Source organism: Nesoenas mayeri, assembly GCF_963082525.1.
Source record: "Nesoenas mayeri genome assembly, chromosome: 6".
Taxonomy (NCBI): Eukaryota; Metazoa; Chordata; class Aves; order Columbiformes; family Columbidae; genus Nesoenas; species Nesoenas mayeri.
In genome coordinates this window covers 13,142,378-13,157,806 of record NC_137545.1, presented here as the reverse complement: position 1 = coordinate 13,157,806, position 15,429 = coordinate 13,142,378, and positions in this window count along the sequence as shown.

The following is a 15,429-nucleotide window of genomic DNA, read 5'->3' as shown; positions in this document are numbered from 1 at the left end:
ACTTAAGTAAGTACAGCCTTGAGGCTATGGTAACTGAAGTAACCCTGTTATTGATTTTTTCTGTTGAATATGCATATTTTGTGCCTATTAATAAGACTGTCCTTTTCTAGCTGTCTCTATGTCCTTCAGAAATGAGGTTTTTCTTTCAGTCACTAGTGAAAGAATTTCCTGTCACTGCTTATATGAAGGGACTTCTCAGACATCCTCCTCACTGCCCCATTGCTGCCTTTCTCCTCAGCCATGGGGAATCCTGCTGCAATGCTCCAGTGGATTGCTCTCGGCTTCACCCTCCCTCTCCTGTGGCCCTTGCGAGATAGGAAAAGTAGGACGTTATCTTTCTCTTCTCGCTGCTTGCTGTGCAAAACGTCCTTTCTCTAATCCTGCTGGAGTTTTGTGGGAAAGGCCATTTAAATCTTCCTGGTCTGTCCTTCCCTATCTGCCCTTCATATTGTCAGGGAGACTTATGGTCACAGGACTAGGGCGTGATAATAGCAAATATAACCCATACCAGGTGTGTCCCAGGGACCAGGAGAAGCGAGTCTATCAAGATCCTGTTAATATCATGGATTCAAAGTTAACTAGTTTGTCTTTCTCCTCCTTCTATTTATTTACTCCTCTGCGGTAGGCTGCTCTGTGGTTGAGCTCTGGTCCAAGGGGTAGCTCAGTTGGTGCTCTTCACAGTGTTGCTATCAAATTGCACAAAAAACAGCTGAAGAAATAGTGAACATCATCCTAGGATCATCTTCTGCAAACAGGTGTTGAAGTTGCTTCAAGACAGTGTAGGATGGCAAATGCAGTAACTCCTAACACAGTAGCTCCATGAATATATGATCCCACCCACTTATATATAGGGGCATGGATGGTATGCAGTGGAAGGACTTGAGTAAAGCTTTTTTTGCAAACTTTAATTTTGGAGTCATTCTGCATCCCGAAGTGAGATCTGAGCATGTACTTTCCACTTTTCCTAGAGTACAGCTGTTTTCTTCACCCTAGTCAGTATTGGACATGACTTATCCTATCGATGGCAATAATATAAATGACTGATAGAAGTAATTCCAACTCAGTTTTGGATGTAGGCATTATGTATAAACCCCGATAGTATGGCGTCAGCAAAAAGCGCAGTCTTAAAAATTGACCCAAACCTTCTGTCCTGAAATGCATTATTTATGAAATACACTAAGTCAATTCCTTTTGGTATTTTAGAGATTGAAGATTTTAAAGAAAATTTCTGACTTGTTTGAAATCATACATTGTTCACTGCTATTGCTGCACGTTGGATCTGACCTGCTTCTTTAGCAGCTGTCGTCTCTGGTGGCCTGTTCCAGCAATTCCTTCATGCATTCAGGAGGTTTTCCAGTGAAACTCAGCCCCAGCATTGTGCTCAAGAGATACAGGGTGTAGAACCTGGCTTTATTCAGCTGGAGAAAGCACTTGGGGATGTATTAAGAAGCTGGACTGGACACAGTTCTTTGCTTTGGTACCTTTTTTTTTTTCCCTCCATTTAAGGAAAAATAAAAATCAGAGATTATCAAGCGCTAATATGTTTCCACTTGCTGCTTGTGTCCACATGGTGTACTTAAATGCAAATCCTCTGCTAGCAAGAAGGATTTATTGTTTCCTACTGTTTGTTCTTATTAGGACCAATGTATGAAACAATGGGAAAAGAAATGTTTGATTTTCTTAAATTTGAATCACCCTATAAAAGAGGCACTAGAAACAACATGCCTTTACTAGTGAATTGAACAAAAGTGATGTAAATACCTCTGAACCTGAGTTTTTAGAACATGATCTAGCAAACTGAATGCTGTAACTGTTCTTTATTTGATGTTTGACATCACACTCATAAAAATAACATCCTACGTCTTGTCACTGATGATAGCAGGTGGTGCAGGAACTTAAACATCAAACCATTTTCTCCTCCTCTTCTTTCCCACAAATTGCTCTTTAAGGCATTCGCTCTCAGTGTGATCAAACTATAGTTTCATTCACATCTGGTTGGGGTTTGTTTTGTTTCATGTTTTTTTATTTGTTTGTTTGGTTGTTTTTTTCCTACTGAACAGAGCAGCTGAAGGAGGTGGGAAAAAACCAACTGTCTGAGAGTATAGTGTAAAATTTAACATTCTTAGTCTACTTCTTGATTTTTTTTTTCTTTTTTTTCCAAATTTGCAGTGTGTTTTCAGGTCAGGGCATAGTCAGGCCAGAACCTGTAATGGCAGTTTGAGTGTGGATCACACCTTTGCTGCACAGCACAGAACCATGCGAATGTCCTGCCTGCGCACAACGGGACATCTCTAATTCCTGAAGAAGGGTGCAGGTCTGAACCTCCCAAACGTTCATTGGCACCAGACCTCTTGCTGATTCCCCAGACCTCTAGCAAGTCCCTGTTTTCTCCCAGTGCTTTGGTCTCCTATCTGTACAACACAGACATCTCCCACAAGGAGCAAGGCTGGGTTTTCACAGCCGCTAACGCCATACAAGCCTGCTCCGTCACCAGCATTTCTAACAGCTGTAGAAGAAGCAATATATATTAATAAAACTAAAGGTTTACAGGCCAGGTTTTGGTCCTGTAGGGCTTGGTAAGGATTCTTGACCTCAGTGGAGCACATCAACCCACAGCAGCTGGGGGCATGACCTATCTCTCTGCATTTTTGCTCTCTGACATATTAACTTGATACAGAGCGGGAAGGGTTATGGTTTGGAGACTGTTACCTAAACATGAGGCAGAGGTCAACAGCAAGGATGCATTTGTGGTTATTTTTATACAGTGCCGTGGCCAATGAAAATTTCTGTAGTCTATTTAATGCGTTGCATGCAGGGTAATTGATGTACAGATTCTCTCAGAACTTTAAAATCAGGAAAGCCTCAGGCTCTGCAGTCCTGTCTCTTCCCTTTACCCCTGCCTTTTCCCAGTCTCATGCAGTTCAATACTTGCATTTCCTTCACCTCAGCTGTACGATTTGTCTCCAATTGCACTAAGCCCCAGAGGCCAATTCTTTATAAAAATCAGCCAATAGTGCCACCGGGCAGCATTAGCTAAAGAGCAGCTTCTTCCAGCTTTCTGCCACAAGAAAAACATCCCTGTGTAACCCAGGCCTGGGGAAGGGGTTGGTGTGAAGCTCCTCCGAACCTCTGTTAGTGATCTGGGAAAGGGGATGAGACCGTAACTGAGTTATTCCCTCTTTGTGCATCTGTCCTGTTGTGTGGAAGAGAGCTGGTTCCCTTTGTGGGTAGGCAATCTTGCGCCTGCAACATGGAAATTAATTTTCTCACTGTTAGTCAGATTTTGAGTCCCTCTGAAGTCATGAGATACAATTTTAATAGCAACCAATTATCTCTTTTTAAAGACTCCTCTTAAAACTGCATTCTCAGAAGGTCTTTAACATCTCCATGCTAGTATTTTTTATTTTTAATAACACAGAAGTTTTCTTGAACTCCTGCAAATACTCCACAATATTTTCCCAAGACAAGTTCAATTGTTCATGAAGAGCTGTGAATAAGATTTCAGGGAATTTTCAGTGTATAGGAATTTGTGGAATCTACATTATTCTGTGATTACGAAGGACAGTAAGAAAGTATATTGAATTTGTTGAAGATTCTATTGGTATTCTACATTTTAATTTCAATTTCTAATCTAATTAATGTAATTAGTTCAATTTGTCATAAAAGCAGTCCTTGAAATGTTTTCCAAGGCATATTCAAACATTTAAAGAAAAAAACAGAACTTACAATGTAATGTCTTGTATGTTTTGCCTCAGAAAGAGTATTTAAAATAAGTGGTCGTATTTAGAAACCCACATGAACAAATCGTTTTAAAATTCTGTGGTAGAAAGGTAGTCCATGGAGATTACAACTATAGAAAATATTGCACTACTAGCACTTACGCTTTCCTCAGCAAAATATAACTAATGAAACCACTTCAGCTTCCAGTGCTCTTATGAATGCTAACTCCATTGTCTAAAGAAAATAAATAAGCAGGGGTGGGAGTGTTATTTAATAAGAATGGTAAATAGGCTGCCCCCTGGGGAGCAGTTGCTGCTGCAGAGTCCAAGCAGAGGTAACGGGCAGGTTTGGTGAAGAGAAGCTACCATTAGTGGTTTCATTTCACATAGAGATTAATAAACTCATTTTCTCTTCCTTTCTTGTGACATTAAAACTGTTAAAAAAGCAAATAGTCTGTTTTCATAGGATGGAAAAACATTGGAAAAAGAATTTCAATGCACATACAAAGATCAAAGAGAAAGAGACTAGTATCTCAGAGTAACGTGCAAAAGGACACAGTGTGGTACAGATAAAGCAGAGCATTTATTAGTTTCTTGACCCTAGATCTCACTCAGCAGAAAAATCTTGGCTAAATATGTGTTTGCTTGTGTGTATGTGTTTTTCATAAAGTCTTTTCTGATTTTACAGTTGTAGTCAAAGACCAGTATCACTGACAATATGGATGTCAGCAATTTAACAGCATCTTGCAGAAAAGATTCGGAAGTGAGTGAAATTAATCGGTTATCTGAATCAGTCTTTTTTCCTACATGGGGCTGAAAGCTCAAAAATCATAATGTCACCTGTAAGCATATTTGAGATTTTTCCAAAGTAGCAGGAATCATAATGTTGGGAACAGACACAGAAATTGAGAACTCATGGATATCCTAACTGATGTTGAGGCCACATTATGCAACACCATGCTCTGGGCCTAAAAGCTTTTGCCTCTAGTCTCTGATTTACCAGGGAGGTCAACTGATTAAAGTGCCTATTTCTTTCAATTCAATGGAGCTAAGATGAGCTTCAGGTCCTGATGGCTCAGAGATTACAGGGACGAAAAATGGGAGACTGTAGTGTCAGGTGGACTGGGGCAGACCAGAAGCACCAGCCTGGGCTGCCACTCTCTGGGATCAGAGCTGAAGGGTGTGCTGGAAATGTGACATTGTGGAAAATCATGAGTGGGAGTCTGTGGCTTAGCCTATAAACTCAGATATAGATTAAAAGCAAAATTTGGAAGTTTCAGGGTGTTCAGGCCTATGGTTTTGCTAAGAAATTTCTGTTGGTGCCCTACTTTTTGACTGCTGTAATAGAGTAAACATCAAGGGGCTAAATTTTCAATACAGTTTGTGGCTCGTGTGCATTGCTGTGCAGAATAATACCAGTTCAGAAACTCTATATCTCAGTTCTCTATTTTGTGGCTTGAAAAATTAATATGGCTTTCCACTCACTAAATGCTGTCATCACCTTCTAGTTGTCTGAGTGGTTTAAGTCCGTTACTGGAGTAGGATACATGCAGAAATGTTATTAAAAATCTGGCATCTCCAAAGAGCTAGACACAGCAAATGTAATGACAGTCATAAGCATTTGATTTTTTAATACAACCTTCACAAATACACCTCTCAAACACCATTTTGCTGCAAACCTCACATCTCTCTCTAAGTGATAAAAGTATAAAAAAGCTGATCAGATCTAGCACATCATAGGTAAATGACGGGTGGTGTCTAAGCTGTTTAGTAGAATAAATCCTATTCATCAAAGCCTGCAGGCATGTAGTCTGGCCCAATATGGGCTAACTGGGATCTTGTGACACATCAAGAATTGATTTGTTTCTGCCTATGAGACACTTTGTGAGAGTGTAAGTAGTTTTCATAAATATCTCTCAGAGGGCTCTCAGTAACGACAGTGGCAAGGTTAACAACATTTTAATCAATAGTTGCTGGGTCCCTAAACCCATGTGTAACATTATCTGCCAAAGTGCTTGTTTCTGTCTCCCACAAGATTTGCTTGTCTGCAAAGTCCCTTAGTCATTCATGAACCCTTTAGATAGAGAACCCCTCACTGAAAATGTTTCTCAAAATCACCTGCATTTATTTGTGTGTGTATGTGTGGTTTTTTTTTTTCTTTAAATAGCTTTGGGTGTTTTTACAAACCAGTAATGATTATTAGTCATGCCATTGCATTAATGGTGTTTCTAATGTTCAGAGGCAGGGCTGCTTGCCATGGTCTTTCTCTCCTGTTGCAACTTCCTTTAAGTCCCTTACATTGTTAATTCAGCAACAGTGCTAGTCTTTCAGACCAACCTTTAAAAAAGATACAATAAATGAAGTCTTTAGGCATGGTAAAGATGCAGTTGTCAAGCAAATGAAGAATAGAGGAAGAATAATCTTCTTCATGAGTACCCAGTCCCTTGTCTGCATGGGCTCCGGGAGCCCCATTCTGCACCATGGGCTTTGTGCCCTCTGCGCTGGTCTGTGGAGTGAAGCTGCACCTGCGGAAAATTGACTCTGAATTTCTTCAGAGCCTGTTGGATTATAACAGACTTCTCAGTCTGCAGGAAGAAAAAAACAATCACTGTCTGCACAATTCACGCAGTTCACAAAATGGCCTTTACAGACTCTTGTAGCCATTCTTCGTGGTACCAAGCTTGAAAAGAAGTGGACAATGTTATGCCAGTCTGAAGTAAGAGAGACCATTTCTAATGCAGTTTACATTTCTATTGGCTGCATATACAATACTAGGCATAGCCTGTAAGCCCAGTGGGAAGCGTTTACTACTGAAAGGCTGCAGAAATAAAAGGATTCCTGAAGATTCTGTCCTCTCTTGTGAGCTCACTGACTTTGTGATCGATGCACTTTACTTCCACTGCATGCTGTAGTAATTTGTAAACATTGGGTTTGCTTATTTGACCAAAGCAAATCAATTTTTGCCAGATGAAACAAGAGAACTGAGCAGGTTTAGGCTAATCCTTGTAGAAAGAAGCAGCTAAATCTCTGTGCAGAGCCTCTAGGTCACCTCGGCAGGGCAGAGGGCTGAAGCCACGGGACTTGGTTAAAGTGTTGTCCCTGAAAAGGGAGCAGCTAAAGGCCATGGCTGCTGTTGCCATTGTGGTCCTTTTCAAGAAGAGCTGCTAACCTGTTTTCCTCCCCCTGTTTATTACCAAGATAAAGAAAAATGACAACGGCTGCCTGATCTTTAACTGTAACCTAACTGGCTAGAAAGCTTGCTATCAGCCTGTCCTGTTTTCTCAGTGTATTTTCTTGATTGCTTTATCTAGTGATGTTTAGTCGTATTCATTCTTCTGTTATCTGATCTGTTGGATGATAACAGCAGACATCAAAAGCAAGGATTTTGTCTTAGAAACCCTATTGAGGACAGCACAGGTTTGATGTGGCAGAAGCAATAAGCTCTGCATCTGCCGGCGTGCAGTGAGAACTCTGTTATCAATTAGCCCGTCACTCGAAGGCTTGTGCTGGCTTCCCAGCCCCGTGGTGTGTGCTGGTAACAGTGCAGTAGCGATGGAGATAACTCTGCTTTCTGTATCAGACAAGTATTTTGCTGTAACTTTCTCCCTCTCTGTATTTCTCTCCAGCTGTACAGCTCTTTGGACAAGGCCCATCTTTGAGTTGTGCAGAGGACAGTGATCATATGCTAGGACCTGTGTGTAAAACACTTTGGTGGAACTTGAACACCAATGTGTGCATGACTTTGGGTCGGTTAAGTAGTCCTGGCCCCTTCTTGTTTAGCAAACAACCCTGTACAAGCAATCAGGCTTAATCCCACACTTAACATTCATCACAGGCACAAGAGTTGTACTGCACAGGACATGATTCTCTTTCTCATGGAAAAGGGACTGTGGGTGAGGGAGACTGTCACCCTTCTCCGCCCTGGGAGTACCAGGCTTTGGGAGGGATGGGGAGGCTCACAGGGTGCTAGAAGGCAGCTGCATGGCAGAGAATGGCAGTCATTGATCCCAGATGTAGCAAAAGCATTGGGGTTAGAGACCTATCTTCTGTTTTTATAAAAATGAAATACTTAAAAAATATCTATATATATATATTTTCTGCTATTAGAAAATTGGCCAAGTTTCTGACATGTTCCCTGAGGATTATGACCTAGTAGCTGTTTTTCTGTGGCCTTCTTAGAAGTAGCCTGTTCCTGCTGCTGGTTTCACTCCCTAGAAGTTGAAAACCACCATTTTCAGATGTTACCGCATGTGAGAAAAGTGTTGTTTCTCAACTGAAAACAAGGGACTACAGGCTTGGAACTACAAATTGGCCTATTTACAATGTGTAGCAGTCTCCCTTGAAACACAGTGTTTTATAGAGTTGGTCAATAATAAAAAAAAGAAAATCCCAGTTTAACAGTATTAACTGCAGCTTGGAACTCAGTATTATGGGCTGCAGTCTAGACAAGCTCGCAGACTTCCCCAGATCAATCCCATTCAATTCCATGTTGGTTTACAATGTTTCTTGTAGTTCCTGCAGAGTTAGGTGTTTAAATCCTTTTTTTTGAAACACATTAAAAGCTGATCTCAGCCTGGGTGAAGGTAGACAGAGTTCCCACTGGAGTTTTTGGGAGCACACTGCTTTGGCTTACAGGCCTGTCTGCAGGAAAATGCTGCCAAGTGCTTAGCCAGATGCTTTTAATACTAAAAACACTATGGACAGAGTTATAGCAGCATAAGCATGCTTTGTTTAGGATGGTTGTTCCCCTCTTGTTGCAGGTACAGAGTCCATTCAGACCAACATACTGCTTGTTTTCTTCTTTACACTAGCCAGTGTTGGCACAATGTGGTCTTTTGGTAGACTTGTAGGGCGCAGTCCCCACCACAGGGTGAGCAAGCTCAGTCTGCCCACACAAAAATCACAGGGCTGTGGGCAGCAAATGCTGAGCCCAAACACCTCCAACATGGTTGCTCTGCATAGGGTTTTGTGTGTTGCCTCCATGTAACAGCTTGGTTTAGCTTGACTTTTTGTGTCTTCAGTCTGGAACTTTGTGCAAAATGATATGTCCCACGTTTGAGAAGTCCCCTTCTGCCCTGCAGCTGTCACACACGTAACCTGCTTCTCATCCTTAAGCCTTTCTGTGTCTCAGATTCTCTGTGCACCAGTAGTACAACTGTTTTACAAGCATGGTGTCTGTTTGTGGGAAAAGTTGAAATGCTTTCCTGGCATAGGAGAAATCTCTGCCCCGAGGAGTTAAAAGACTAAGGCTAGAAAGCCTGGACTAAGAAGATAACAGACCATTGGTGGTTTGGGTATTAAAGCCTGACTCAGGTGACCAGATTATATTCTTCCTGCAACCACAAACCTCCTGTTTGACCTGGGGCAGGTCATGTGGATCCAAATGATAAAAGAAATGCAGACAGCAGTGATCTGGGCATTGTATAACCCCCCTGTAACATAGCTCCACTCCCACCTCAATGGAGCTCTTCAAGAATAAATGCATTATAGTCAGTAAGATCTCCAGGTACTAGCGACAAGGAACAGATTAAGTGCATTAGCTGGGATCAGGGAAAGGGAAGCTGCTACACGAAGGACCATCATTTGTTGCAAGCTGGCATTAAATTTTAAAGCACAAGAGAGAGCTCCTTCACAAATCAAATTGGCATGTACTGAGCCTCTGCTGGCAAAGCTAAATAGCTTCCTCAGCCCAACCTTCCTCCTCTGTGCTGGAGGATTTGTACCATGTCAACTGGCTGGACGGAAGGAGGAGATTGAAAAAAATAATAAAAGCAGTGGCAGGGGTATGAAGCAGAGAAGTTCAGATATGGTGTGAAAACTTACAAGAAGTTCTAAGGAGGGAGATGAAAATGTGGCCAGTAATTTTAATCTCTGACAGGGATTTGTAAGATGTTTGATTATATAGCCCATGCTGTATATTCAGCAGAGGACAAATCTTTCTGTGTAATCCTTTATCTTTCCATGCTTGCCTCACTGAGTTTTGATGGGTGTATTCCCGCATACCCTGCCAACCAGCCTGGAATTGCTCATGTACCTAGTGGAAAATGACCCATGCAAACAATGGCATTGTCTTTTCAAACTAAGGATACTACTATGGGTTTGAGTTTGTGTGGCGCACAAGATACCAGTTTCTTTATCGGGCAACTTCAGAATGAAGGCCAAATATCAGGGAGTTAATATGTTCATTTTCTGTAGTACAGTCTGTCCTGCAAATCTCTCATGGTGAATGATGGACAAAACTGGCAACATTATAGAGTAGTACGGGACTACTTAGCCTGAGTAAAATTGTAGTATGAATAGGTCCTGCATTTTATATATACACACATATATATACACACACACACACACACACACACATATATGTGTGTATATATATATATACATATATATATATACACATACATATATATATACACACACACACACATATATATATACACACATATATATGTGTGTGTGTGTGTGTATATATATATATATATATATTTGTGTGTATATATAAAATTACCCCATCAGGACTACTAGGAGTAGCATGTTAGAGGTGTATCAGAATTTCAGTGTTCCTTTGAGCTACTAAAGACAACATATATTGACCATACTGCAGGGGAGACACTGACTGTGGTGAACAGGCTGGTAGAGGGTGTGAAGTTGCCACCAGAAATCAGTATTTTTAATACACTGTTCCCTCTTGTCCTCTATTCAACAGATCCGAGAATTAAATGATTTTAAGCAATCTCCTAGTCTATAACAATTGATTACGCATTTATTAGAACATCCATTAAGGGTGTATTACCCCTTCCTAAACCAGTTATGAAGTGACTGCTTGAGCGCTCTGTGGCTTTGTTTATAGTTGCTATCCATGTACTCCAGCAGAGTTCTGTGGGATGTAAAGGTGCACAGACAATAAAAAGTCTTATATCATAGCCACACACATCTTGCTTGTTTCTTCCAATGTGGATGACTCTAGTTAGCAGAATAGGGTGGTTCAAGCAAAACACGCCTGTACCAAACTGCCTCTCAGATAATGCGCCATGAAAGGGGCCTGCAGTTCTTGTTTTAGTGCGGCATGTATGTGATAAATGAAATAATGCTTTGGGGTATGGTGTATTTTAAAGGGTTAAAAGGGACTAGAAGATCAAACTAGTTTCCTAGGTGTTAATGTTGCATTTCTACCTTGTATTATTTGATGAAATGCAGTATTTTTTTTTATGCTGTCCTACACACTTTAACTAAAATTTAGTCTATCTTATACAGGAACCTTTGAAATATCCGTTGGCAAAACCTGATGAGACGACAGCGGTGTGCTTGGAGCAGAAATCTGAAGAACAAAAACTGTGGCTACTTCCAAGACATGATGAGAAGATGACAGAACCTACAGCTCTCTGCAAGGAGGAACAAGTAGGTAATGGGCTCTCTATGAGGGCCAGTGATCACCACTTTAATGACACAGACCTAACGCCAGCATTGCAAAAGCCATGATCTCAATAGCCTGATGAAAGTAGGGACACCCTGCCCACAGCTTTTGCCTCTGGGAGTCCTCTGCTTCTGCTGGTACTATGCTGAAGTGTGGATTGGTTTGAAGTGCTTGCTTTTCCTGAGCTTGGTTGTGACTAACAGCGTAATGTTAACTGACAGCTCCTCTGTGGAAGCTATGGCTTTAGTTGTGATGAACATTTCCATGGAAATGGCCAAAGTGCCCCTCCACACAAGTTTTTCTGCCCATCTGATGGGCAAAATGTGGTTTGGGGTGAAAGTACCCAGTCTCTCCTAGACAAGACCCTGGCACCTGCCCAGCCTGCCAGGGCTGAATATCGTACGTGAAAGTGTGTGAATTTACACGAGGTTCATTCCTGAACTTGCACTTTGACTTTATTCCTATCTTTCTCTTTAAATGTCTTCTACAAAAATACAGTGGAAACCCAAAGGATTCTGGTTTTAAGTAAATTGAAATTGGAGTGCTGAACGTACTCTGCCATGAGGCTAGCAGTGAAATGTTCACAGGTTTGAAGTGTTATTATTTGAATCTTTAGGTAGCTCATGAGGGAAACAATCTGCCTGAATTTCCAGTGCAGCCAATATGAAAATGAAAAAAAGTTGGAAGCAGAATTAATTAAACTGATAGTTAAGCCCACATGGAAGGAACTGTGGGGTGCAGAAAGTCATGCAGCTTTTTTCTTTTTTCTTTTTTTTCTTTTCTTTTTTTCTTTTAAGGAGTTTTCCTTTTGTTACTTTCAAGTTATTTCAAAGGCTTTTCAAAGAGAAGATTGGTGCAGTTCCTGACTTAAGCTCCAAGGCAGAGCAGTCACGTGGGGTTTGTTTCACCTGGAGCTCCTTACCTTGCTCAGGTCCCCAGCCTCAAAACTTGCCACATACCAGAGTATCCATCTGTGTCACGAATGGTGCTGTGTCCCATTATGTCACTATTCTTGTTGGGGTCAAAAACAAAGACTGCGAATATGGATCTGTTCTGGTCATGCCTCTTTCAAAGGAAGGTGAAGTTTATCACCTTTTATGCTTTGAATCATAGATCCAAAATCCTTCTCTGACCTCCTCCCTTTGCGTGCTCTGCAATAGGCTTTGCTAAGTGGTAGTTGGCACTCTTACAAGAACTGCAAAACAACATGCTCCTTGTCTTTGTGCTGGGTCTGTCCATGTGGATAGTGCTTGGGCTTAAGGCACAGCAGCCACAGGGGAGAGGAAAGAAACTGGAAAATTCCTTGGGCTGTAGGACTCGCTGTGCTCTCAAGGAAAACAAAGGCATCGGCAAAGCAGGAAAAACAGTTAATAGCATTTGTAGAGGAGATTTACAGAGTACAAATTAACCATTTTACCAAATATCTCATTTGATTGTTTTGTCATGCACTAGTTTTCAGAATTGCTATTGCTGGTACCAAGCAGGAAATAAATGAAAACAAAGATGCAGAAGGAACATTTATATATGAATTAATTCAGTTGCCTCCAAAGCTAAGGCCATTCTTATATTTCAAAGCTGCAAAAAGTGCCTGAATTTTTCTTTCTTTTTTTTTCCCCCTACTTCTACAAGGTAATTCAGGTGCGTCTCTTTTCTTTTTTTCCTCTCCCATATGTATGAGTGAGGAGATAACTGCTTGATCCCTACACGGGAGGGCAGCTCTTGCTGGAGACAACTGGAAACAAACTGGTGGGATTTTTTTTCCCTCACAGCCAAACATTTTGCATTGAGCTAACATCTTTTAATCACTTTTTGATGCAAAAGAGGTGGAGAAGTGGTTAGGGCGAAAACTACAAAACCTTTATCAGCCTATCAAGCCATTGAGCTCAAAAAGGTATGAACTTAGATGAACACATACCTCTGATTCCTTTCCCAAAAGTGTCGGTGCTTCCCGATGGTCCTGCAGGAGCCACTCACAGAGACTTGCAGTGAATGTTAATACAAGGGCTGGGCTGGGAGGTGAGTGAAGCACCAAATGAGTGTAGGTTTTTTCCCTTTTACTTGGAGGAGGAGGAGGAGGGGAGGTAGATATGGTATTCTGGAGTCAAAAACATCAGTCCAGAAAAGGAACCAAGCAGGTAACATCAAACAGCTCATGCTGACGGAGTGTTTGTGTACTGTGAGCTGGGCATGGGCTTGGCTCGCTGCCTGTATTCAGGCTGGTTTAAATCGAATAAATGTGCAAGTAGACTTTTACAGAGCTTTAGCTGAGGAAAGTTTCAGAGCAGAACTGGAAAGCTTGGAAATTTGTTTTGAATGTATTTATTTTAGGTTTGTTAGATAGTTTTACATTATTTTGTCTCATAACATAATAGAGTTGATTTTTTTTTTTTCAGCCAACAGCAGAGAGTTGAAATTTAGTGATGATTGAGATATTTTTGTAGTAGGTGCCCAAGATTATTTTAAAGAGAATTATTTAAATGGTGTATCAGATTGTTACACTAAAACATGCTGGTAATGGTCATGTATATTCTGTAGAATGTACATATAAAAGTGAAAGAGAAACATGGTATGCTGAAACCCATGATCTTTGGGTGTCTTTGTTAGTCTGTACTGGAAAGAAAACAGATGTTGACATATCTAAATATATTGCAGACCAGAAATCCTGTCATCTGACCAAGTATACTGGTTAAAAAAGAAAAGGACAGTGTAAGAGAAAAATTAGAAAGCAAGCTTGAATGAGCAAAAACAAAGTCTGGGGAAAGACAAGAGAGATGTGTCTGTATGCGTCGTTCTCACTGATGCAGCAGGCTATTTAGTATCTCTGCCATGGTTATTTCTTCTGACAAAGTTCATAGTTTTTCCTCATTCCTGCAGTCTTGGTTAATTGACACACCTTTTGTTTTCAATATACTATCACTTTCTTCTGCCTCCAGTTTAAAAAAACCTAAAAAACCGAAAGTGTTTGTTTTTTTTTTCTTCAATTGTCTCTTTGGTCTGAAAGTAGGGTAGATGGGCAGATATCATTCATCCAGCAAAGGGATAGACACTGAAGGCTACAGAAAAGTCCAAGCATCTTTTGTTCTGTGGAAGTATATTACAACTCTACATCTGGTGTATCAGAGGTCTCAAAGGCCATGTTTCCATCCTTTACAGTCCCTTTTTTTGCCATCCCTTTCTCTTGTCCTTCTCTCTTGCCCAGGGCTTCTAGCTTGCTCCTGGAAGCGCATGGAGAAATGATGCCTGCTTGGAGGTTGCTGCAGCTGGGGAGCCAAGTGGGGGCCGCGAGGGGATCGGTCACCCTAGGAAATCTTGTATGGTCCATATTGGCTCTAGAAGGGCTGTGGTGCTTGTGTCTCCCAGGGCAGCTCCCATCTACCTCATCATCTCCCCCATCCTCTCCTTCTCCACAGACCTGAAGTCAGTGTAGCTGCAGCAAACGCGAGCAAGTTTTATCAGCTGCAGCCAGCTGGAAATCTGTCCTTGTACCAGATAACCACTGTATAACTCAGACCACTTTCCATTCTCCCCTGCCTCTCCCTCCATGAATTAGTGGCCATAAAGCACAGCTATGGGCAGCAGCAAATCTTTACATAATTTCTGCCTTCCGGAGCCAGGTAACAGTCCAGGTTTCTCATCATCATCTCTCTCCCTGTCTTTCTTGCTCTCTTCTAGGGACAGGTAACAATAATACTACACATTACATGTCCTCCTTACAGCTAGATAACTAATGATAGCCATTATATCTCTGCTAGAACTGGGTAACTGCCATACTCTTAAAGCCAGTAACAGCAGTACTCTAAATTATGTAGCTTTCTTCCTTTTTCTCTGTCAGGCAGGTAATTGTTATGCTCATCCTTATGTGTCTTTCCTGGAGCTGTAACAGTTTTCATTGTATGTCCTCAGAGCTTATTATGGTAATGTTCCTTACTTTATATTTTTTAGAGTCACCTCTATAGTATTTTGCTTTCTATATTTCTTATAATTTGTGTAATTAAAATAGTGTCCTTAGCTTAACAGCTTTCAGAAGGACTGTGCTTTTCCTCTTGAGAGTTCTTTATAGACTGTCTTGGAGTTGGAGGTGTCCTGCAAAGTGGCCTCTGCCCACTCTTGATCCCAGGACTGTCTTGTGCTGTTCCCCCTTTGGATTTCAGCAGTGCTTTACTGCCAAGCCCCCATGACTGTGGGTTCAGCCATGGAAGATGATAAGAGGGGCTTAACCTCCCCTGGTACTCAGAGGCCACCTTCAGAAATCAAGTAGTCCTAAATGTCTGCACTTTCATGTCCAGCTTTTTGCAA